The 25,016-nt window shown below is 34.5% G+C and overlaps 1 long non-coding RNA gene across 1 annotated transcript in view; it reads left to right on the top strand.

Moving 5' to 3' along the window:
- The window catches only part of LOC135274806 (uncharacterized), a 51,618-nt gene extending 26,991 nt beyond the window's left edge, over positions 1–24,627 (top strand). The window contains exons 3-5 of the long non-coding RNA XR_010342544.1: positions 18,759–18,871; positions 23,618–23,694; positions 24,085–24,627. This is a non-coding gene — a long non-coding RNA (uncharacterized LOC135274806). The remainder of the gene's footprint in view (positions 1–18,758; positions 18,872–23,617; positions 23,695–24,084) is intronic.
- Positions 24,628–25,016: the final 389 nt, after the last annotated feature.

The raw sequence follows: 25,016 nt of genomic DNA on the forward strand, positions 1-25,016 counted from the left end.
TGTACACCGCCCGGGTGATCGGTTTACCAAAATCTCAGAAATCACCACTAAAAAAATTATTCATGGAACCAAACACCACCTATTTCCCAAAAAGTTATTGAATTAAAATATTTTTTATAAATTTAAAGATTTTCATAGGTTAATCCTCCTGAGTGTCTGACCTCTTCCATGTTTGCACAACCATACATATATTGGGCTTCCTGTAGTCTTATGTGCCCCAAACTTTTCTAAACCACTTAATTATATTGCTACCAGAAATATTATGGTACATTGTAACATTAATTTTAACCATTAAAGTTATGTACAATTTTTAATTATATATCTACTTCTATCTCCCCAGTTGGATTAAAGACTCCTAGAAGAGCCACATCAATATCCCCTTTAAATCCTATTGGGTTTTGCCATGGTAGATTTTCATACATTTTTAGAATGAATCAATAGCATGTATTTATTTAGCACGAAATTACTGTGTACCTACTATGCCCTGGGACTTTTCCACCCCTACCTGCTGGTATAGGTACATTACCTTGAATAATGTAAACAAAATATCTCCTTGTGGAATTTTACATGCTACTGAGCAAAACTGGTGGATTAAAAATAAGCACATAGTAGTTAAGTTATATAAGAAAAATGAAAGAGAGAGGTGTGATTGCAATAACCTCTGTGGGAGAAGAGCTCCTCCAGTTAGCATTGTTGAAGAAGGTTGTCTTAAGAAGTGATGCTTATGTTTAGATATCAAGAACAAGGAGGAAGGGTATAGTGAAAGGAAGAAATAGCAAGTATACAGTTCCTGAGGTAGAAAACAAAAAGAAATTTGTTAAAGAAAGAGGCAGAGGGGACTGACAAGTTGAGTTCTATGAGATATAACCTCAGAGGAAGGCATAAATCAGGCTGAAGTGTCTGACCATTCTGCCACACGTTTGGGAACCAGCTGCGTGATTTGAAAGCCTCAGTGCAAAATAGAAATGTGGTGCCCTTTGTTCAAAAAAAACTGGGGAGAAATGAAGTTAAAAGTACTAAAATATAATCCGTTTTGCTTTACTTCTCAATCTCATTTTTAACCCGTCTTTACTTTTTTTACTTGCTCTTTAATATCTCACTCCTTCAGGCATAAGGATACTTTTCAGACAAGCTGCACACAAGGACAGCGAGTGCCATGACCTCTCCCAAAACACAAGCGGGTGTAAGTGTCCAACTCCTCATCTTTCCATGCCTCTGGTCCTCTCAGGGACTGAGATAATGTAAATTCTTTACTCAGAAACACTATTAATATTATCATCTGCAATGGAAATACAGGGTTGTAGTGAAGGTAGTGTCTTGACAAGTCAAATACAAATGAAAGTACTTGAAATATAATTAGCAAGATATAATAAAGCTAAAATAATTATGTAGGTTTTTTTTTTTTTTTTTTTTTTTTTTTTTTTTTTTTTTGCTTAAAGGTAATACTGCATCAACCCTAGATCTAGAGATAGTCAAGGGAGAGCTGAGGAACCTCTTTCCATTCTTTCATTTAAAAATAAATAAATTGCAGGGCGCGGTGGCTCACGCCTGTAATTCCAGCACTTTGGGAGGCCGAGGCGGGTGGATCACGAGGTCAAGAGATCGAGACCATCCCGGTCGACATGGTGAAACCCCGTCTCTACTAAAAATACAAAAAATTAGCTGGGCATGGTGACGCATGCTTGTAATCCCAGCTACTCAGGAGGCTGAGGCAGGAGAATTGCCTGAATCCAGGAGGCAGAGGTTGCGGTGAGCCGAGATCGCGCCATTGGACTCCAGCCTGGGTAACAAGAGCGAAACTCTGTCTCAAAAAATAAATAAATAAATAAATAAATAAATAAATAAATTTCTAGTTAAATTCCAAGATTTCTGTCTAAGCCAGAATTTTCTCATTCAACATTTAGTGCACAATCCTTTTGTGCCAGGCACATACCTGAATACATTAACTCCAAAACTGAAATGCAGACCACAGTATAACTAAAATTTATCTTTTATAGAGTATAGTTTTTTTTTTGCAATGAAAGTTTCATATTCCCCATGGAACAGGACTTTTAAATTCAGCATTTTTCGTTTTTTATTATTATTATACTTTCAGTTCTGGTGTACATGTGCGGAAAGTGTAAGTTTGTTACTTAGATATACACATGCCTTGGTGGTGTGCTGCATCCATCCCCTCCTCTGCCCCATCATCCACATTAGGTATTTCTCCTAATGCTATCCCTCCCCTATCCCCCTACCCCCTGTTATCCCTCCTCTAAACCCCAACCCCCCAACAGGCCCCGGTGTGTGATGTTCCCCTCCCTGTGTCCCAAGTACTACTTTATTTTAACACTCTAAACCATAAGACAAAAGTTATTATTCCACATTGGTAGATGAGGTAACCAAAGACCAGAACTCTTAGGCAATTCCTAGAGTTGCACAGTGGGAGACAGAGCTTCCAACTCAGCATTGTTTCACTGTAAAGACCAGTTTTTCCAATAATGCAATCCTCTCCTTCTCCTTCTCCTTCTCCTTCAATGAATTACCATGACTCTTACAGTCTCTCAGTCACACGTACAGGAGCAATCAACAATTTGGAAATAGCCATTTCCTTCAAAAAAAAGTGCCCATCTTATTTATATTTAGTTAGTTCTAGAAGAGCTACACTTCAAATTGCTTGAAACGTCTACAAGAAATTTTGAGTGTGATGTTAGTAAACAGCAATCCTTGCACATACCACTGGCTATAAATATGAACTATAAATTCCTCACTTAAACATATAAAATCAAGCATGGAATTAGGTTATTCGGAGAGACAAGTCTGTGACAATATTACCTACTACCTTATTTGCAAGGATTACATCTTCTAAAAACTAACCATTGTATGTATGTCTTTAAAGAGGTCTATAGAATAAGGCAGTGATTTTCTGAATATATCAAAACCCTCATAGCATTCCTGAAGATCTACTGATTAACCCAGTAGGATATTAATTATGAACACATCTGCCATTCTTACGTTTTGTTCTTTTTCTTTAAATAGGAGTGGAGTAAATCAGACCTGTGTGTATGATTAGGTATAGCTAGCAGTGCATGATGAGCTAGATTTAGATACATTTATGAAGCATCAAATAAAATGAAACAGTTTACTAGAAAACATAACTTGTACTGGAGATTGGAACTCTTAAAGGAGGAGAAAGTTGTTTTTCAAAAAAAGCTTAATCTTAAATAAAACACATATGAGGTGGGTGAATGTGAAAGAATATACACCTTCATTGTTTCTCGAGAACAAAAGTATTTATAGTTCTTCTGCTTTGTGACTCATCTCTCTGCTGTAAAATATTTGGAGTATTACTCATAATTACAAAAAAGGCATCGAATAGAATGGTTTGGTGTTAGGGCAAAGGACAAGGTGAGCAAACTGGCATTTTATTTGTCACGTTCTCATTTATAAGAAGTTGGACAATTTCTCTCTTTTTTTGACTGCTTTCTTTCTCTGCAAAAATAGCTATAATAAGTGATCATTCCTGTGCCTCAAATCTTAAACTACCGAAACAGGCAAGATGGAAACAAGACAGAGAGAGTGCAAGGAATGTAGCATACTGCAATACATTCCCCTTATATTTATTTAACAATAAATATGCAAATGTGTGATAACTATGAAGACGTGTGCTTTGAGGAGCAGAGAGATCACTCAAAAGGTATTTTGTTCAATCATTCTTTCTCTTTTCAGCTAAGATGAGAACCAGAAGAAACAGACATAATAACAAAAATGGAGTACGTATTGATAATGGAGGAGAGGACTGAGATAATATAAAACCTCTAATTCAAAAAGCAGTTTTCTCAGATAGATGAGACTAAGTGATTCTAAACAGTAATTTATTAGTAGAAAACAATTAATTTTATAGCCTTTTAGTGGTCTTTTTTAGGAAGTAGTATACTCCAAAGTGAAGTTAACCCTTGGCAACATTATTAGTTTTTCTTAAAGAAAATGCTAATTAATAAATAGTTGCTCTGAACCATTGAAGACTAGAGAAAAAAATGTCCAAATGTTACTAGCTTCCCAGGAACACAATTTTAATATTGTTTTTCATGAGAACTATAGATTTTTACATTACTTAGTCTTGACTATAATCAGTATTGGATTTGAGTAATTATATATCTAATATTTTACCATTAGCTTTTTCATCTTCTAGAAAGATAATATTTAGCCAAATTCTTAGACTTCTTATTTATTCTAAAGGACAAGCTTTCATTCACATACTGAAGGAGCCACCCTTTAATGGCATGAAATACTAGAAAAAGCTCATTCTGAAATATCGTTAGGTAACTATTATGGACTAGAATTGTATTAAGGGTGCATATCACATATCCATATCAAAATATATAAAATAAGTATAGCAGGATTCCTTCAAGATGATGAACTCTCACTGGATAATGGCTTTATCTCCAAGCATCTCAATCCTGGGTATTACAATGAAATCTGAAAAAAGGTGAAAAGCACTGTCAACCTTTCTTAATATTGTTGAAAAATTCTGGTGTATTAAAGCTTAAGTGGTTCTGGAAGAAGTCTGGGTGTGTTATCTGGAACAGCCAGATAATCCTTTGCTGTGTGCGGATGGCCTGTGCATTGTAGGATGTTTATCAATATGCCTGGCCTTCAGGCACTAAATGCCAGTAGCACTAGCACCAACCATTCCCTGCTCCACCCCATTTTTGGAAATAAAAATTGCATCCAGACATTGAAAATCTCCCCTGCAGGGCATTGAAAACTAGAGATGTAGATGATTTCAACTTTTCTGTCACAAGCCTTATTGCCTCTTCCAAAATCTATATTAGGACACACATCCATTCTTTAATTTATGATATGGCAAACATTCTGAATTAATAAAGTGATTCATTGCAAAGATCAAATTAAGGATATGATATTTTAATTCAAGCCTAATAGACTTAAGATAGCCACGATAAAATTGAGAGAGAAGAAGGTATTAGGAACAAAGACATTTAGCAAATTAAAAGGAATCCTGGGTGGGCTTCTAGAATATGAAACTTACTGGAAGCATATAGATTTGAAACTTATTAAGTTTGTATGTCAAATGCACTGCCAAAGAAACCACATGACTAGTTGAAAAATCATCTGTCTACTCAAGACTTAAAACAACTCTTTGGCCCCCAGCCTTTCAAGAGCAGGAAGTGAGCTGAAAAAAAGGTGCTATAGTTAAAACGGGCACATTCCTAGGCATTCACTTAGCATGGGACTACTGAAAACAATGCACAGAGAAATAGAGCAGAATCTACTTAATTAAGGAAACTCCCACCCATTCCCTCAAGATAGGGGGCCTTCACCTTATCTATGCAATGGGATTTCAGATTTGCTATAAACCAAGGACTATGGACAGTTTCCAATTCTTTCCTTTTCCTAATTAGAGTATTCCATTGTTGTGTTTAGGGTGGAGGGCAGATACAATTTGTCTTTCAAGTTCATAGGATGCTGGAAAAAATGAAGACATAGTTGGACCTAATTCAGAGGCTCTCATGAGTCCAGAGTTCCTGGACTTTAAGTTAGACTCAGTGACTGAACAAATTTTAGGTTATCTCTCTTTGGAAGAATTGAGTTTGTTTTCTGAGAGGGACAAAGAAAGAAGGGAATAATTTGTGACTGGAAGGTTGGACTATGGAAGAAACATTTAATTGTCAAATATCTATATGATCTTCCACATTTCCCAGCCTTCTTTACAGTTAGGTTAGAACTACATGATGAGTCCTGGCCTCTAACAGCTATAAGAAGAAATGAGATAAATCACTTCCAGGTTGAGGCAGTTTAGAGTACAGTGATTCCTCTAAAATTCTCTTTTTCTCTTTCATGAACCTCTTGGAACCTATATGTGAGATGGTGGGGACAAAACGAAAAATAGAGTGAATCATGAGCTTGGAGTCACTGCTTAGAGAAAAATCTCTGCTGCCCTTAACCAGGCTTTGCTGTGTTAAGCCACTGCAGCATGGACTAGTCTATTCTGTCTTATACCTTTCACTAACCAAGAGTTCCAAGTCATCACAACCACTGATGGAGCCAGGAAATATGCCACTGCTATAGGGATTAACTACAAACGGAGCTGTCTGCTGGTAAGGATTAATTTAAGGTTTCATATAGAAATCATTAGAGTGTCAGTTGCAAAGACTTGAAAAAGAAATAACTCTGTAATAAAGATTTCAATAGACCACCACCCTTGTTCTCCTCTCAGAAAGGTGATATAGCAAATATGTTGCCTCTTGATACTATATTGATTAGCAGCTGGAGAGTGCATTCAGTTACTTACATAGTATTTTCAAACCACAAGCTTCTCCCACGTCTGACCATGCTGTCATATGTTCTATAGCAAAGGAAGAACTTCATCTCCCCAGCCAGCAGCCCTAATGGTACCCCTTCTCCTATAGTTTAATCAGTTGATTGGTCTCTTCTAAGAGGGCTGATATATTGAGTCTTAGATTGAGAGCAAATTTTTATGAAAAATTAAATTTATATTTCCAAATTTTCCAAATCCTTTTTTCCTATACTACCTGTTTTCATAATCCACAAAATATTCATTCTAGTTATATAAATTAAAAAAAATAGTCAAAGATGAAAATCCTTTGGGAGGCTCAGGCAGGAGGATCATTTGAGGCCAAGAGTTCAAGACCAGCCTGGGCAACATAGCCAGACTTAATCTCTACAAAAAAAAATGTTTAAAAACCAGCAGAGTATAGTGGTGTGTGTCTGTACTTCTGGCTACTTGGAAGGCTAAGGTGGGAGGATCCCTTGTGCCCAGGAGTTTGGGGCTGCAGAGAGCCATGATGGAACCACTGCACACCAGCCAGGGCAACAGAAAAAGACTCTATCTCTAAAATAATAATAATTTAAAAGTTATCCAGCAGTAGTAGGGAAATAGCAAAAGAATGCCTAAGTATAATTTAGTTGCAAATATATTTTTTATAGACAATGTAGATTCGTGTGTGTGTATTCATACATAATGCCCATTATTTTATTTATTTATTTATTTTCTGAACTGGTCTCTGTTTAGAAAAAAATTGCACAGCAGTCTCCCCAGCAGTTTTCAGGACAGCTCCTTCCAGCTTTAAAATCCAACATGTTCAATTCCATATCTCTCTAAAAAATCTATTCTTTCTCCTTATATTTCTACTCATGTGAACCAGTCATTCTTCTCCCATTCATCCATCTGCAAACCTTAGAACCATCCCACAACTCTTTCCCTACATCCTTCTAGGCATAAGGTGCAAAGAACAATTGAGTTTAACCCATCAGTGACTCTGATCTGATTCTTTTTCTCCATTCCTATTGCCTGAATTCTCAGTCAGCCCTCTATCACTAGTTGTTTAGATCCTCCTAAGAGCTGAACTTATCTGTCCGCATACCGACTTCCTTACTAAATGCATTCTTCACACCTCTACCAGATTTTGTTTTTTAATCAAGATGCCAATCTAACCATTTTCTTACATAAAATCTATCTGTTTTCTCCCATTGCCTGCAGTACCAAACCCTCTGTGACTTTACTCGTTCTCACTATAAATCCATCCTGCATTTTTAATTTTGAATCTCCTTTCTCCCCTATCTTTATTCTACTTTTGAGAAAACTGGATTGCTCGTCATTCCTTATGCTCTTCCAAATCAGTGTGTTTGTTTAGTAATGCTGTTCTCTTTGGTCAAATTATTCTTCCCATCTTCTTATTGATAATCACTCTCTCTTCAAGATCCATCTCATTGGTTATATCTTTAGCTAAAACTTTCCTGATTCTGCCAACTGGTATTAGAGCCTCTTTATAGCACTAGTCAATTTTTAACTTGTCTTACAGCACTGGTTAATAATTCACTGTTGTTGTAGTTATATTGTTGAGGTTTTTTAGAACTGCTAATATATAAGTTATTTGATGGGACATGCTAATGTAAAATAAAAATCATATGCATGAAATAAATTGGTATATGGAAATAGCATAGCCAGTCTATTGTGTCCTGTACAGTGGTCCCTTCTTATCTATGGGGGATATGTTCCAAGTCTTCCCAGTGGATGCCCAAAGCTGCACATAGTACCAAACCATATATATATTATATATATATATATAATATATATATATACACACACACACACACACACACACACAAACACACATGCACTATGTTTCTTCCCATGCATACATGCCTATGATAAAGTTTAACTTATAAATTAGGCACAGTAAAAGATTAACAATAAAGACTAAGGATAAAATAGAACAATTATAACTGTATACTATAATAAAAGTTTTGTGAATGTGTTCTTTCTCTCAAAAAATCTTAATGTACTCATCTATTTTCAGACCACAGCTGACTACGGCTGACTATGGGTACTGAAACTGTGGAAAGCAAACCTTGCCTAAGGTAGAGGGACTACTTTACCAAAGGATCTTTTTGCTACAACTCTTTCCATTTTTCTCTTCTGGACCTCTACCATAGGTATTTGAAAATTCTCCTCCTTTTAGAAACACTGTGAATTTGAAAGCCTACCACCTCTCCTATTCTTATGCTGACAGCATCACATAAGACACAACCTTAAGCAAGTTTTGCTTCTGAGCCCTGGCTATTTGGGCCGTGAATATCAGCACTCCAATACTTCCCCGTTATTGATTGCTCAGTTCCTCTGCCATTATAACAGCACACTGCATCAACTCGGTTCAGCCCAATCAAGAGCACCAAGAAAATATATCTTCATGAATATTTTATTAAATTGATCTAAGAAAATTTCAGAGAGACTCAAATTTCCTTCTTGGTTTCTGCATATATGCCAACTTTTATAAACATAGTTACATATCATCTGTGTCGATAGAGATATAAAATCAACTCTCAAGGTAAATCATTCACTTGATGGATTTCTCAAGACAAATACATACTTCCCTTTGCTCAATAGCAGGTCAGAATATGGAACATTAATTTTAAGAAAATAAATATGTATCTAAGTATGAGTGTGGAAATATCAGCGACTGTTTGTTTATGCCTCGACCTACATTCCAAAAATGTCCTATAAACATGAACTGCTTCATTTTCCCCACAAAAGTGGTTGTTAGAGTACATAGTTTTAAATATTCAATATATCTTCTCCTCTCCTGTAATATATCTACCACATCATTATAAAAATCAATTTAATAAAAGGGAAATATAAAATACATGTATGCACTTATACAATAATAAGATGCTGAATGCACATAGCCAAACATTTAATTCAAGAGAAACCAAATCAAATAAAGAGAATGAAAAGTGGCTCCAGAATTCTCATTTCCCTTTCTTGGGTGACCGAGTGTTCTGGTTTGCCCCAGACTGAGAAAGTTCCCAGGACGTGGCATTTTCAGTACTCAACCAGGAAAATCCCTCTAAACTGGTACTAATTTATTACTCTGCCCTTCATGGTCATTAATATGATAACCTTAGTTCTTTGCAAATTGAAAAATATAAATGTCACTTTGCCTTTTATTTCCATAAAGTATGGAAGCCAGATATGATCTGTTCTCAAGAACTCTAGACATCCATATTCAATCTCGGCAGGTGTAAATCTTTGTTACCAAAGAGTTTAAGTTTTTGGATCTCAAGCAGTAAAACAGGCAGGGAACTTGCCCTAATAAATCAACTGCTCTCTGGTGGTTCAAATATATTAGCGTAAAGAAATCCTCTGTTTCCCTATCTTGTACTTCCTGTCCCAACTCAATCACAAAATGAGAGAAAAATTGTAGTAGAACAGGAGACTTTTCAAACCTCTGATAGATTCCTTTCTTAGCTGAACCATTCCATTTATACATCTTGGCAGTAGTCATTAGCAGTGAGAAAGCTAAAGAGACAACAAAAGAAAAATGTGCAAGTCTTTTTCAGGAGCTTCTGAAGTGTTGAAAAGTGTTTCTATTTAAAAGCTCCTGACAATGATTGGCAGGATCTGAGAAAACCTCATAAGATGAGCCCCACCCTCTGAGAATTAATGTCAGAAAGCAGTAATTGGCTAACACCTAATCCATTCTTACCACAATTGAGGGATTACAATCTAATTGTGACTTTGTGGTCCCTCTCAAATGTCACAAGAAGAAGGTGAACAAAGCACAGATCAATACTCAACACCCTGGAAGAGCTGCGGAACTTCAAAGAAGGAGAGAAGTCTAATAGTCTGTATTAAACTGACACAATAAAAACAAAGAGAAACTTCTATTGATTGAGTGATTATCAACAGGCTCATTAGGCTAGTGTCTTCCCAAGAACCTGACATTTAAAGTAAAAAACAGGACAGGCCTAATTTTAAATTTTGCAATAAGGGAATTTAATTTAAATGTGAGTGAGAACAGAGGTGCATATATCAACCCAATTTAGTACAGACAGAAAAATAGACAGAAATGGAAATTACAGAGTCAGTTCAGAATAGACATAATGAAGCCCATTTACATTTGATGTAATAGATGTTTAGAATATCAACGGTCCAAGTGGCAAAATTTGAGACTACTGACAGTGGGGGTCTTTAAATACTGATTTTTGAATTTTATTTGTTTTTCCCAAGCATCTACTAAATGATAAATGTACGTAACCATGAAGAAGTTAAACTGAAATTTTACCAATGAAGTCATTGAACTCAAAGCCCTAAACCAGTATGGTTATGCCTTAGTCCTTCAATAAATGGTAACTGTGATTCCCTAAAGATGTTGCCTTGAAAGTTAATTTTGAAAAAGTTGATGGCCATTATTATTATTATGGGGTGAGGGAAGTAAAAAAAATGTGTCTTTGACATTTATCATCAGATGCAGAACACAAATGTGTGAATCATTTATCTTCATCCATCGTTACATAGTAATCAAGAAAGATGTCTTTCTGAGTCATTCGGTTTGTCAACCAGGCAATAGTACATGTAATCCAAACTAAAAAAGAAATTACTTGGAAAAGAAAGAGACTCCAAGAAGAGGAATAGCAGACATATGCTCAAACTGTGAGATTTCAAATGATATAAGATATAATATCTAATCACACATATAGAAAGGAGCCATCTCTTTGTAGGGAAAAAATGATATTTAAGCACCATGTTAATGCATAGAGATGCTAGAAATGTTCTACAAAAGCCATGTGAAGAAATTAAGTTCTAGAACATAAACTCAATTTTGCATTAGAATTTTCCATTCAAACAATAATCCACCAGGAAAGACTGATGTCTGTTAGGTCCTGTCACTTGTTAATATGGAGTCACAAGTCCTACTAAATACATGATTTTGAAAAATATTCAAAACCAGATTGGACATCTTGGAACCAGTGTCTACATTAAAATAATAAAGACAGTTTTCTGCTGCCATTACATAACTTCTTTATTCATTATCACACAGCAGATAATATTTGCTTTTCTGATTCATTTTTTCCTTTCTAACCTGAGCCACAGGCCAGATCTTCCTCCTCTGTAACTCTGCGGGAACTCTTTGGTTTGCACCTTTTGTGTAATTCTGTTTGGCATACTAAATATGGCTTATTCTCCTGGGTTTCAACATATTTCTTGGCATTCAACTGCAGAGTTTCATAAATTGAGGGTCCTAGAAGACGTGGTAGTTTTATCAGCAGGAGAAATCTAGGGATATTATTGGTTTGGAACTATAATATCCAGGTATCTATGTCATATTTTGTGTGTGTGCACTGGATCTTATTTGAAGGGTAAGTTTTATCATCTTGCAATTAAAATTATAATGTTTTATTTGTGTGGTGACTTCTCTTCCAGATTAAAGTAGGATAGTTATAATACTTCATTGATATCATTTCAAAAATGACTTACCAAAGATGAATTGCCAGAATCATCAAAAATGACTTACCAAAGATGAATCCTTGCAGTCTGAGATTTCTTAAAAATAAATCTGGGTTTCTGTATTGGCCAAATTACAATAACCCAGGCATCTTATCTAGGAAATATAATTCCTGGAATGAAATCACATTTACTTAAAGCTCATTCAATCTTTGTTTTTAAAATGTGCTTTTTATGTTCCAGGTGTTTCACATCATGTCTGTATGGAGTGGCCATGCGCTCTGGAAGAGCCAGACAACCTTGGTATAACCTTCTTCAAGAGACAACCACATAATACTGTGAATATAAAATTTTAGACCATTACTTGTTTCAGCTCCCTTTGATGATTCATGCTAAGGGTAGAGAACCGGAAGGTATGTTTTCCTACAGAACTGCATAAATAGCCAAAATATATTTTTCTTTTAGCCATGCATTTCAACATGTATAAACTCTCTGGATGATATTTCTTACCATTTGGTCCAACTCTACTTCCTGAAGACACTGTATGAAAAGAACTAGTCTAATTTAAGAAAGAATCTGTCCCTGGTAAAACAATACATATAAAAAGGAAAAAAGAAATCATCAAATTCAGCCAACTTCCCTAAAGCCTTGATCTTAGAATCTTGTTTTTAAATAGAAAACTTAAATAAGAGTTACTATCCAAGTCATTTTGCTCTCAGTACATGTAGGGTCATTTTATGGAAAATATACAGAATAAATTTAATTTTAAGGTCAATGAGCTTTACACAGTCTAAGAAGATGCCTTCTACATGTTCCTAGTCTCAGGTATACATCATTTTCTTTTGTCATCATATGGCCTCCCTGAAGTGTGAAAAAGTGAAATATTCTGAAAATAACTTAATTCACAACATAGCTGCTCCTCATACACGGGTGGGAAACTAAGTAACAGAGGTCTGCCATTGTCCTCTCTTCTGATTTAAATCACCACTTTTGGAGAATATTTGAAGTTTTGAAAAAGTCTGGGTGTTCATGATTTTCCTTTTTAATTTAAAAAATATCACAAACATACAAAGGAATTAAAGTACTATTAACAGAGTTACCATGTTTAGATGGCAGTAACTATTGGGACAAATACTCTGTCATGGACTCTGCTCAACTGAAAATAATCTCATGATCAGAGCTAGGAAGTAATAGCACGAAATACGCTGAAGATTAATGTAAAATATTAATACATTTAGACTGATTCAGTGGGGCTATTATTTTACTGGAAATGGAGATAAAACTTGAGAAAAGCATAATGAAAGAACTTAATGAGGTCAATGTAGTTCATTTTCAATATTTTCAGTGGTATTGTTTGCTAGGTGTTTGTTACTCATAGGAAAATGCACCCCCATATTCTAGGTCAGTGGTTCTTAAAGCATGTTTCCTGGACCAGCAATTGCAGCATCTCCTGGAAACCTGTTGGAAAGACAAATCCTTAGGCTCCACCCCAGATCTACCCAGTCAGACTAGATCCACTCCCTTGTGTTTTAACAAGACCTCCCAGTGGGTTTATGCATATTCAAAATTGAGAAGCATTGTTTGAAGTAATCACTTTTAGGATGTAGTTAATAATACTTAAATGTATTAGTCTCATTTGATCTTTTCATAATACTGTAAGACAGACCAAGGAGAAACTAGTATTTTAATCTTACAAGATTAAGTTGAGTTTGAGAGCGATGATTAAGAAAATTCTTAACCTCACAAAGCTAGTTGATGAGAGAATTAGATTGGAATCTGATCTTCAGGCAGTAAAACAGCTATGCCATGACTAAATTAAGGAAGAGTTGATCAGAATTAGGAGAGGTTTCAAAGTGCTTAATATTTTTCATGAAATGAAGTTTTGTCTCAATGTGAATTTGTTGAAGGACTCTCACTGGCATCCAAACAATGCTGTAAAGTCTTTAAACATTTTAAATTAAGTGTAATTTAAATATGCTAAAAAATCTTACAAGGAATTCACACTGCACACCTCCATTTTAAATAGATATTCAGATTAGGCTGTATTTCTAAGCAGAGATAAATTAAATAAATTCTTACACTAGAAATCTCTGAATTAATAAATTTCCACCAATAAATAGAATAATCATTCATTTTTCCTCCTATGCAAAAAGCAGTTAAGGACCCCAGATGGCCTCAGCCAATTCTATTTTCATAAAAGCATAAAGAAAAACTTAAATTTGTGGTAATTCAGTCAATTAATTTTAAATATTACTTTTGCAATTTACAGTATAGGAAGTAACTACTCTTCTGTCTGGAATTTTTTATCTCCTACCTGTTAGACAATTCTAGATATTGTTCACATAGTCTTTTTCCAAAGTGTTAAGGAATACATAACTTGGACCTGCTTCTTATATTACTTATGTATATCTCTTCCAAAATTTTAGTGATCACAGTCACTCGATATAAAATGGTTTCTATCATGACCCAATCTCATTCTAGGGCCTCTTTATAATTTTGAAAGAAGAATTTAAGGATGTTAACAAAGTTGAAACATTTTCAATTCACATGGATGCTACTCAAGACATAGGCATGAATGGTGTTTCTTCCGTAAAGCTAATATATCACACATCACAGAATCTGTGAGAATATCTGATATCTATAGAAAGATTAAATCAAAATGTTTTTTTAAACATTTTTTTTTTCAGACTGTTGCAGATGTTCTCAGATGCAATAGCATTTCTAGAAAAAAATATATGACACAGGAGAACAATTTAAAAATCTGGCCTAGGATCTCTCAAATTAGTCAAATTAGTGTCTGAGACTGGATCCTTGAGAATTAGAAAGGTCCATGAGAATTTTTTTGTATATTATCCCTCATTTTGATGGTAAGCTTAAAAACAAATACTTTACCAGTTATAAAGAAACTTTTTTGAAGTGATCATTCACAATTGAACAAACTACTTTTAGACATTAAATGTGTGTTTCTTTAATCATCTCTTCTCTAACCAGGGTTAAAGGATGTACATCCAAATGCATAATAAGAATGTCTTTTTCTTTTAGAAAGTGTATTCATCATTCACATTTGGGTGACAATAATTATAGCAATTTATTCAGTGCCTTAAACTTGATAGCAAGAGATGATAACTATAAAATAATTCTCCATTAGGAAATTTAAATAAATATGAAACATTATTTTGAAAGCACATAGAAGAACCTAATGATAATGGCGCAGTCCAGCTGTATTTTCATGTAGTGTCAGTGAAATCATTTTGATTGACCTCAAAGGGTATACCAGTAGGACAAGATAGAAGGAGTCTACCCTATCAGGAAAGAGTGTTCTATCACTAAAAGGTTGAAAATTGCTGAGGCACAGTTATAATATAAATCAGAGTGATTTTTTTTGGTTTTATTATTGTTTTTAAATTTCTTACAGACATATATCCCTGGATAGCCTGTGACTGGGCTGGACTGCTCCCACTGCCCTGCCCTTGGTGTATGACTGCTGACCTTACCACATACAGAAGGTAGTCAAAGGCTCATGCCAGCTATTCAATAGGCAAAGACTCGGAGTGGAAAAAGGAAGACTACTGTCTGAAGATAATCTTTAAAATAATCCAAGAGTGTAGAAGCTTAAATATCCCAGTGGTAAAGGGAGGGAGAGGGCAATAGATTGAAAGTAGATGGGAAAACGTGCAGGAAACTCAGTATTCTCCATAATTATCTCCAATCTATTTTTACCTCTTTGTCTTACCCTATCCTCAATAATTTAATTTGGAACTTCAAACCTTTGTCAAAGGTTTTTAAGTAGAAAAGCCAGCCGTCTCTGACATATCAAAATATAGATAGCCAGGCAGATTTGTCACTGTCAGAGACAAGAATTACAACTATGGAAAGAAGGAAGACTGAAAGGAACTCTGACTGAATGTATCTAACTCATGGAAGGATGGACAGTTAAATAGATAGTTAATGAAATAGATATTGCTGTGTGTCTGTCTGTGTGTGTGTGTGTGTATGTGTGTGTGTGTGTGTAGGTGTCTCTGTGTGTGTGTGTATGTGTCTGAACCAGCCTAGAGACAATGATACTTCAGTAACAATGACCACACCTACCATTCTTACCTTGGTTTCTAAACATTATTTTATACTAAAAGAAAACAGGACTTCTTGGAAAATTGGCTGATGCCAAGGTTGGGTCTGGGAAAATACAAGATGTGCTTGGAACATCTTTAAGTCCAGAAAGAAAGAAATCACTCCCTTCATTCCCTTCCCACACAAAATGAGGACATGTTAAGATACACAAAAAATACTTTTGAATGGAACTTCTGCTGGCCAAATCTGGGACTAACTGTGCATCATGATAAATAATAATACAATAGAAATTGTTTAATTTAATTAAATGAATATAAGAATCCATGAGACCATTCTAATATAAAAGAAGTAAATACATAGTTTAAAGAATTGAAAATCTCATCTTTAAAGAAAATAAACGCCAACTAAAGAATATGTAAAAAATTTGAAATTAGAAATTCACCATCTGGAAATAATTCTTGTAATATTTGACTGAAGCACACATGATCAATGGATACTAAAACAAGAGGGTGAATATTAGATGAGACAAGATGTTTAAAAAGTCTCTAAGTATCTCCCCACAAAATACTTATTAATTATGAAGGGGGAAATAGTAACTATGGGAGAAAACTGGCAGACACCACCTTAACCAAATGAATCAAAGTTAATTCACCATTAATGGTGAATTAATTCTCCTCCTGAGAATGACAAAACATTACTTCCATGGTATTCCTGCTAAAAACGCACCATCTAAATCTAAGCACAAAGTAACACCAGACAAACAAAAAGATTAAGGCACATGTTACAAAATAACTAGTCTATACTCTTGAAAAATGTGAAGGTCATGAAAAACAAAGAAATACTGAAGCACTATTCCAGAATAAAAGAAACTAAAAATATATGACAACTAAATACAACATGTGATCCTGGACCAGAACAAATATATATTTTTCTATAAAAGTTATTATTAGAATGACTGGCAACATTTGAGTAAGTTTTTTGTTACTATTATTCACTATGTGTGTGTATATATATATGTATGTGTGTGTGTGTGTATATATATATATTTATAAAAGTGTAGCTTTGTATCAAAGCCAATTTCCTGATTTGTGTAATTATACTCTGGCTGTAAAAATGAACATTCTTAATTTTTTAAGAAAAAAGAAAATACACACAGAAACATTTAGATGTAAAGAGGCAATACTTACTCTCAAATAGCTTAACCAAGGGGAAAGGGATAGGATTACCCTTTAGGAAGTGTAGATGAAGTTTAATTACTTGCTGGTTTTTTTCAACATTTCTGTCATTCTGAAATTGTTTCAAAATAGAAAGCTAAAAGGAAACACATCCCGCCAATAAGGCAGAAATATAAAAGATGACACGGAAAATCCATCTGCAGAGGGGTTAAAGAATAATCTCAAGAGGTAATGGTGTCATTGTCAGTTTTCATACGAAAGCAAGAACAAAGGAGTCTCACTCCTTTCCATGGTTTATCTTCATAATCCATAGAATGAGCTCCCACTGGTAAATGCAAAATAAGCATTGAATTAGAAAATTAAAAATGCAAAAGCATAGTAAGAAACCATTTTGCCATTTAAAATGTATTTAAGCATTTAAACCTAGCAAACATCGGGCAAACGGAAAGACATCTCTAAGTTTATCTGTGAAAAGCAATTTACTCAACAATTGCACATGTGAAGGTAAGCCTATCCTTGATGAATTCTCTTAGACCACAGCATCAAGGAGAGGTACTTAGGTGCTACTCAAGAGACAAGCAGATGTTTTACTCATCTTCAAAAATGTACCTAATGGAAAGAAGAGAAAGTTGTTTGACATCATATGAACAAAATTCTGAAACTGATTAAAATCTTCAAATATTTGGCATGCAAAAATTAAAAAAAAGAGAGAGAGAATTGCTGCAAGGATCACTAAGATCAAACTAACCTTATTATTATTTTCTTTTTCTGAGAAGCTTGCTAGCTAGACATACAAGTCAGGATGAAATCTATACACATGCATTTTGCTATACCAAAAAGCTGTTAACAACATTTTACAAAACATCATGAACAAGGTAGAAGGGTATGGGTTGATTCCCAGGTATGGGCTGATTCCTACATTCTAATACAGTTGGCAGAAGGTGGGTTTAAAATCATTTACATCATTGTTTTAAAGTTTGTTCAAACTGTAGGGAATGATCTAGTACGGTAAAGGATTCTGTCCTATTCAGAAAGTGTACAAGTGAAAGGCAAATTTGCCAAATTTATCAGGGATGGCATCAGAATTTAACTACAGAAGCGAAAAAATAGAAAATATTTCCACAGTTGGAATTATTGGTTGAAGAGAATGAGAGTATTGGTTCAGTAAACTTTCTCCAGTTATAAAATATAAAAATTTTGGAAACTAGTGAAGATATAAAAATAAACTGTGTTATAATGGCTAACACTGAGATGGACGTTGCTGATATTTTCATGATATTTCTTCTTATGTTGTGTATGTATGTGTGTATGTATTTTTAAGTGAAAACATTCTGCATATCCATTCATTACTTCCATACATGCATATATGCACAGCATGCCTGCTAGCACCTGGCAATATTCTGGGTACTGGGGACAGTCAGCTATAAATAAACAGACAAATATCTTTGAATTCATGGAAAGTTAAAGTTTAAATATAATTTAACATTTTATTGTCTTCTCAAGATTATAATGAAAGGGTCTTTCATGTTATTAAATATTTTTAAATGGCAGTAAATAACTTCAGTGTTTCATTGGTGGTATGTATGATTCATTTATCCATTTTTTATTGTTGGATGTCTACTTTGAAATTTTATTGTCATAAAAAAAGCTAAACTGTTTTTTGCATAAATTATTAATTATATTTCTCATTTATATCCTTAGAATATGACCCAAGGAATGTTATTAATGATCATTTCTTCCTCTATATTTTCCAATTGGCTTCTGAAAAGATTGTAATGACCACACTTATACCTAAACAAGTAATAAATAAATGCATTTAGTTTCCTTATCATGAGTATTGAATCAACATTTGAAAACAAAGTAATTAACCTTTGACAATTTGGTGAGTAAAAATTATATTTTATTAAGCTTTCACTTCACGCTTTTATTGTAATTGAGGACTAAATCTGTATATGTGTGTTAGACATTACTCTTCACTAGTAAATTATCTGGTTTTTTTTTTGTGCTGTTAGTAAGTAGAATGCTCATCTTGCTTACATTATTTATCAGCACTTTATATAGATAGGAAGAATCATCATTTGACAAGACGAAGTTTAATATGGAAAAAATTTAAAAACAAAATTGAGGGTGGCATCACTCTCCTCTCTCTCTCACACACACACATGTGCAGACACACACATACACACACACACACACAATACAAAAGCAACATAGAGAATTCCTGACCTAATTGTACTTTATTTTGATTTCAAAATCTAAAGTTTTCAGTTTATATAAAAGTAAATGATGACCAACACTAAAATATATGAAGAAAAAAAGCCCACTTTCATATTTTTTATATTAAGAGAAAGCATGTGTTCAAATGTGGGAGGTAACAGTTTTACTCTTCTTTAAATGTGAAACAAGCCCACTCATATTTGGATGTACATTTTAAGTGGGACATTGACATACAAAGGCTTTTCTGGAGGAGAATGACCAGAAACAGAATAGAATTTAAAATTATATTGTGTCAGGATAAGTAGAAGTAGGAATATTTATATTTACAAATGCAGTTTTTTTCTCTTTCCCACTCAGAAAAGGAAGGTAGTGTGTACCAGAATAGTACACTTTTTGATGCTCTAGGGCCTTAAGCTATGATAGCCTCTATATGTGATAACATTTTAACAGATGATTATTGAGTGAGTGTATAAATGAATGAATTAATGAATCACCAAGTGAGCCAAGATCGATGAGTAAAAGTCATGGTATACGTGTTTTTTTGGCCAACTTTCTAATCATTAGATTTTCCCAACAAAGGATGTGCTTTCTCAAGCAATAGTGCGCACCCTGAGATTCTGACGCATCTATCAAACATAGAAAAAAGACTGGGTAGATGAAGAGCGAAGCCAGCATTCAGCCAAATATTTAGTAAGGCCACTGTTACCTTCATAATTTTTAAACTCCTTGAGAGAAGACAACTATTATATATCATTTAAAAATCAAAAAAGAAATGAATGGAATTAAATGGGAAGCTGAGAAATAACATAGACAAAAATTCTATGATTTTAAGCCTGAGGTAAAGGCAAAGGTTGAGGAAGAGATTATTTGAAAGCAGAGCATTTCAAACTGTATTTCAAGTGGGAAACCTGAGCATCAAAGGCTCAGATTTTAAATATCTTGAAGTAATTTAGATCAGTGTATACCACTTTTTGCATTATAGAATAGAATCATAAATTTGAATGTGATACTTTGCCAAAATGTTGAATGAATAGAAAATGTTAGTGAAGTACATTTCATTCATATTCAAATTTGGGAGGGGGGGTTCTGTGAATAATAAAAAGTAATAAATATAAGGTAGGGTTTCATTATCTGTAGGATTCATCATTTAAACATAGCTGGCTTGATAGAATAAGTTATTCTAGAAAATGGGTATCATTGACATAAGAATCTTCCTTTAAACTTTTATACCTAATACATTAACTGCAATCATGTTTCCAGCCAAATTAATCAAACAGATATATAAACTATTTAAGACGTTTGAGTAGGAGAGCCAGAGCCACTCTTTGTAGGCTCAGTCTGCCAAAAACCATTGGAGGCGTCTCTATTTCTAATATTAGATACTACAATTGGACCTCCGCCTCCTGCCTCCAGATAACTACTCAGTAGGGCCGACTTTCAGCTTATGTGAAGATAGAGGAGAACAGGATTTGTGACATTCTGGGATTTTGCCAGAATTTAGTAGGTGGTAGAACCAAGGCTGAAGGCCAAGTGACAAATCCACTAGATAGCTGCACAAAACATACCCTCATGCTTTTGTTGATTAAAGTGTTATATTATTTTTCTGAGCATGGGGGTAGGGAGAAAATAGTCTACTTTTTTGAAAGTGTCTCTCCAAGAAAAATAATTCCAAGTTAAGGCTGGTATACTGTGAGGGGGAAAAAAACTAAAATAAAAAGCTTAGCTGTAGTTCATTAACTTTAATTGGTTTTTGTTGCCTCTCCTCAGGTTTCCTGGATCTTTCAGCCATCTCCTCCCCCAACTCTCTGCTTCCCCTTCTTCTACCTCTCGCCTCCTCCCCCTCCAATCTGGCTTTCCCTCCTTCCTGGCAGCATTTTTAGCTTTAATTTGATAGTAAAAAACTGAATCCAAAGTTACAAAATTTTTCAGATTCAACTTCTTTGAAAGAAAAAGAAGTTTTAGAAAAGGAATAGATATCCCAGCTTCTAACCAGGACTTTTTCAGAGGCACATGTCGCCCGCATGTGGCAGGTGCCCTGTGAAGGTGAAATAGATACTATTCTTTTGGGAAACAACTCATGTATGAATTTTTTTTTTTTTTTTTTAGCTTTTAGAACAGCCACTGTTCTGGGCCCTGGTTATAAGAAGGGAACAAAACAAAGTCCCCATTCTCATGGAACTTACAGTCTACTGGAACAACAGACAAAAACAAGTAACCAAACCAACATATCAAAAATTGTTAGTGACAAACACTATGAAAATACATAAAGCAGGGAGAAGAATATTGGGATGCTACTTTTGAGACTATGGTCAACAAAGGCTTTTCTGAGCAGATACTTAATGTGAAACTATAAGCCATGTGACTTTTGGAGGAATAGCATTCTAGGCAAGGGAACAGCACATGCTGCAGTAAAAACCTCAATTTATCTGGAGTGCAATGAGCAAGAGTGAGATGGTAGAGAATGAGCTCAAAGATAAATAAAAGAAAAATATTTGAAAATTGAATAGCGTTTACATTTATCTCTTACCGTTGCAGAGTTATCTATATTCTTGAGCATTCTGCAATAGCCACCAGATCTATCAGGCTGTGAATAATTGCTATATGGAAATTTCCTGAGCATTTAATTCTGAAACACATGCTTTTTAGGTTTCTGCTTCAAAGTTTCTACCCAAATCATCACAAAAAGCTAATCTTTTCAGAGTCTTAATTCAAAAATGAGGTACTAATTTGGGTTTCAGGGTAAGAGGGAAGATGGGACTGAAATGTACACCTAATCAATGTAGTTGATTCTTATTTACAGATAATTGACCCATCTCAAATTAATTTTTTAGGTGAAATTGCATGAACTACATATCTCTTCCACCTTTTATTTCTGCTAAATACCATATGGTTGGATTCAATTTGATTCAAACCTTAAATACACACACATGGAGACACACACACACACTTACAACTTTTATACTCAAATAGAAATGTATGTGTATAGTATGTGTATCTTATCCCCCAAGCCCATGAGAAACAAGATTATTTTTAATTGTAGCTTCAGAGAATGTAAGCACCTGCCTTTTTTAGATTCACTCAGAACTCCCCACCTGTATAGATTACTTTCAAAACCAAAGCAAAGAGAAGGGAATGCTAAATTGCTTTCAGGTCCACTGGACGACTTCCATTAGTCTTCACTTATTTTAAACCCAACAGACACACAAGTGCTAATTGTCATCACTAGTGTAGTCCAACCTGATCTACCCAGGCAGAATTGCATCTAAGCCTCAGACTTAATTCAGTGCTTCCCAATGGAAGTAGGAGCCAAATTTGGAAGGAGAAGAAAAGTTTTGGAGAAATAAAACACTGCAATAATGACTAGACAAAGAATACTGCTGTAGAGGACTGTGTTCTAGTTCTGGTATATGACCATTGAAAAGTTATTTCACTTCTCTAGATCCTAGTGTCTTTGTCTGTATAATGAGCATATGTTTAATTGATTGGTGATTTTTAAGACCTAGTTTTTAAATGCTATCATTGAAATTTAACAAGATTCAAAGAAGATTCAAAATAGATTCTTAGATAATAAATCTGTATCAATAATTTATTTTCTTTGATAACACTGTATTAAACAGAATGCTGATTATTAAGAATGATAATTGCTCCTTATAGAAAACAGATTTAATATAAGAATAAGTAGGAAAGTAAGAGAAAAATTAAGAGATATTTTGCAAAGAAGAAATAAAGAGAGCTTGGCAGGTGAATTAAAAACAAAATCTGTAGCACAGTACCCATTGAATCAATTATGAGAGTAGAACAAGAAAAGTAGAAGTCTTTTTGGCTCAACCCTTGAGAAAGAAGTCCTATTAACAATAGCAAAAGTGATATTAGGAGATGGGCCTTTTTGAAGGTAATTAGGTTTAGGTGAGGTCATGGGCAAGGACCCCCATGATGGGATTAATGCCCTTATAAGAAAAGGAAGAGGCATCAGAGATTCTTCTCTTTGCCATGTGAGTATACAGTGAGAAGGCAACCAGAAGAGAGCGCTCACTCAGAACCAAATCTGCGAACGCCTCCATCTTGGACTTTCCAGGCTCCAGAACTATGAGAAATAAATGCCTGTTGTTTAAGCCACTCTGTGGCTTAAAGCAGAAAGTTATTAAATGAATTTAGGATCAAATGCTGTGTATTTTTATTTGTATTCCCTTAGAGAGAAAAAAGCTCTCTCAAAAACCCATAGTAAAAAAAAACATGTGCACATGTATCCCAGAACTTAAAGTAAAATAAAAATAAATAAATAAAAGAAAAGAAACATGGGGTAAAGGGAGCAAGAGGAAGTTGAGAAGGAATTTCAGGAGGGTGGTGCTACAAGGGCTTCTCAATTTTGTATTTTTTCCCTTCAATATTTCCTCTTCTGGACTCAAGAAAGAAACATCAAAGCACTTTTATTCTCCAGTGAATGAAGGATAAAAATTGGACATAGAGACACTTGATTCAGAGAGCAGGGTAAGTATCCTAAACTAAGGGGCTAATACTTGAACGGTTCTTTGTCCAGAGACCACTATTCCCTCTGACAGAAAGTGGCTTGTGTTTAGCATAAGTAATGTTCAATTTATACCCATAGATGAAATAGAAATAGTCACTCAGGTCAAAGCTTTTGAAAAATTGAATAATTGGCCAGGGGTTTGTTAAGTAATTCGTAAACTACCCTTTCTGTGGATCAATATTTTCTAGAATCTTCTCCCTTTTAATCTCCTCAGTTATGTTGGACCTAGGCCTTCATCCTCACAATCAAGGACAAGTCTCAATTAAAAAATCAATAGCAATTTTATCTTTTCATTCATTTTTCTTATTCACTCATTCTTTTCACTCTCGGTTATGTTTCCATTTTAATAGAATCCAGACTAGATAAATTACATTCCGGAAGTGGAATTTCAGATAACATTCAGTGTGGGGTGCAGGAGTTGAAATGGTGAGGGTAAACAAGGAGACAAGTTCAAGGACTGAGTGAATCTAATTGTGGCATTGGCTATCCCAAGATATAAATAGCTTACTGTTCGGACCAAGGAGAAGATGTGCCATGAACGCTGAAAACTTGCTCCTGTCAGCCTTAAGTTATAGGTTCATACATGAATAATCAGTCTTAGAAGTATAAAATTGCAAAATATATTTTTGAGAAAAGATACATTAATAGTAAATTATTATAAATGTCAGTAGCCACACATAGAGATCAAAGCTATTGAAAAATGTATTCTTACACCTTCATCTCATGATGTGTGTGCAACTCGGTGCAATGAGAATTGTAATAAGGACTTTTAGGGAATTCTGTAAATAGATTTGAGAGAAATGCTTTACTAGACACTTTAAAGCTAGAAAAGAAATAAAGACCCCCATAAGAGTAAGATTGAAGGAGAAATAAAACATTTCATTTTCTTATAACACTTTCTCAGATACATTTATGAATGTATTTTCCACCCTTATAGGTTTTAGTCAACATGATTCAGATTTTGATGATTAAGAATATCATGGTACCCAAGACTGACATAGACAATATAAAATTATCCTCATTCAGTCGTGAAACTATATACGTAGAAGAGATAAGAAGTTGAGTTGACTGATTTTTCAATACCAGAATAAACTCTGAAAACTATGTGCTGATATAATTTGGTTTTATCATTATTTCACTTTTTCTTATAAAAATAGAATTCTTAATTAATTATAGGTGCCAATTAATAGTCAAACAATTGAGAAGTGGACACACACACAGACACACATACATATATATGCATATGTGTACATCTTTATATGTATGTATATATTTTTTCTAT

The sequence above is a fragment of the Aotus nancymaae genome, unplaced genomic scaffold (assembly GCF_030222135.1).
Source record: "Aotus nancymaae isolate 86718 unplaced genomic scaffold, 86718_ANA_hifiasm-v0.15.2.pri h1tg000014l, whole genome shotgun sequence".
NCBI lineage: Eukaryota > Metazoa > Chordata > Mammalia > Primates > Aotidae > Aotus > Aotus nancymaae.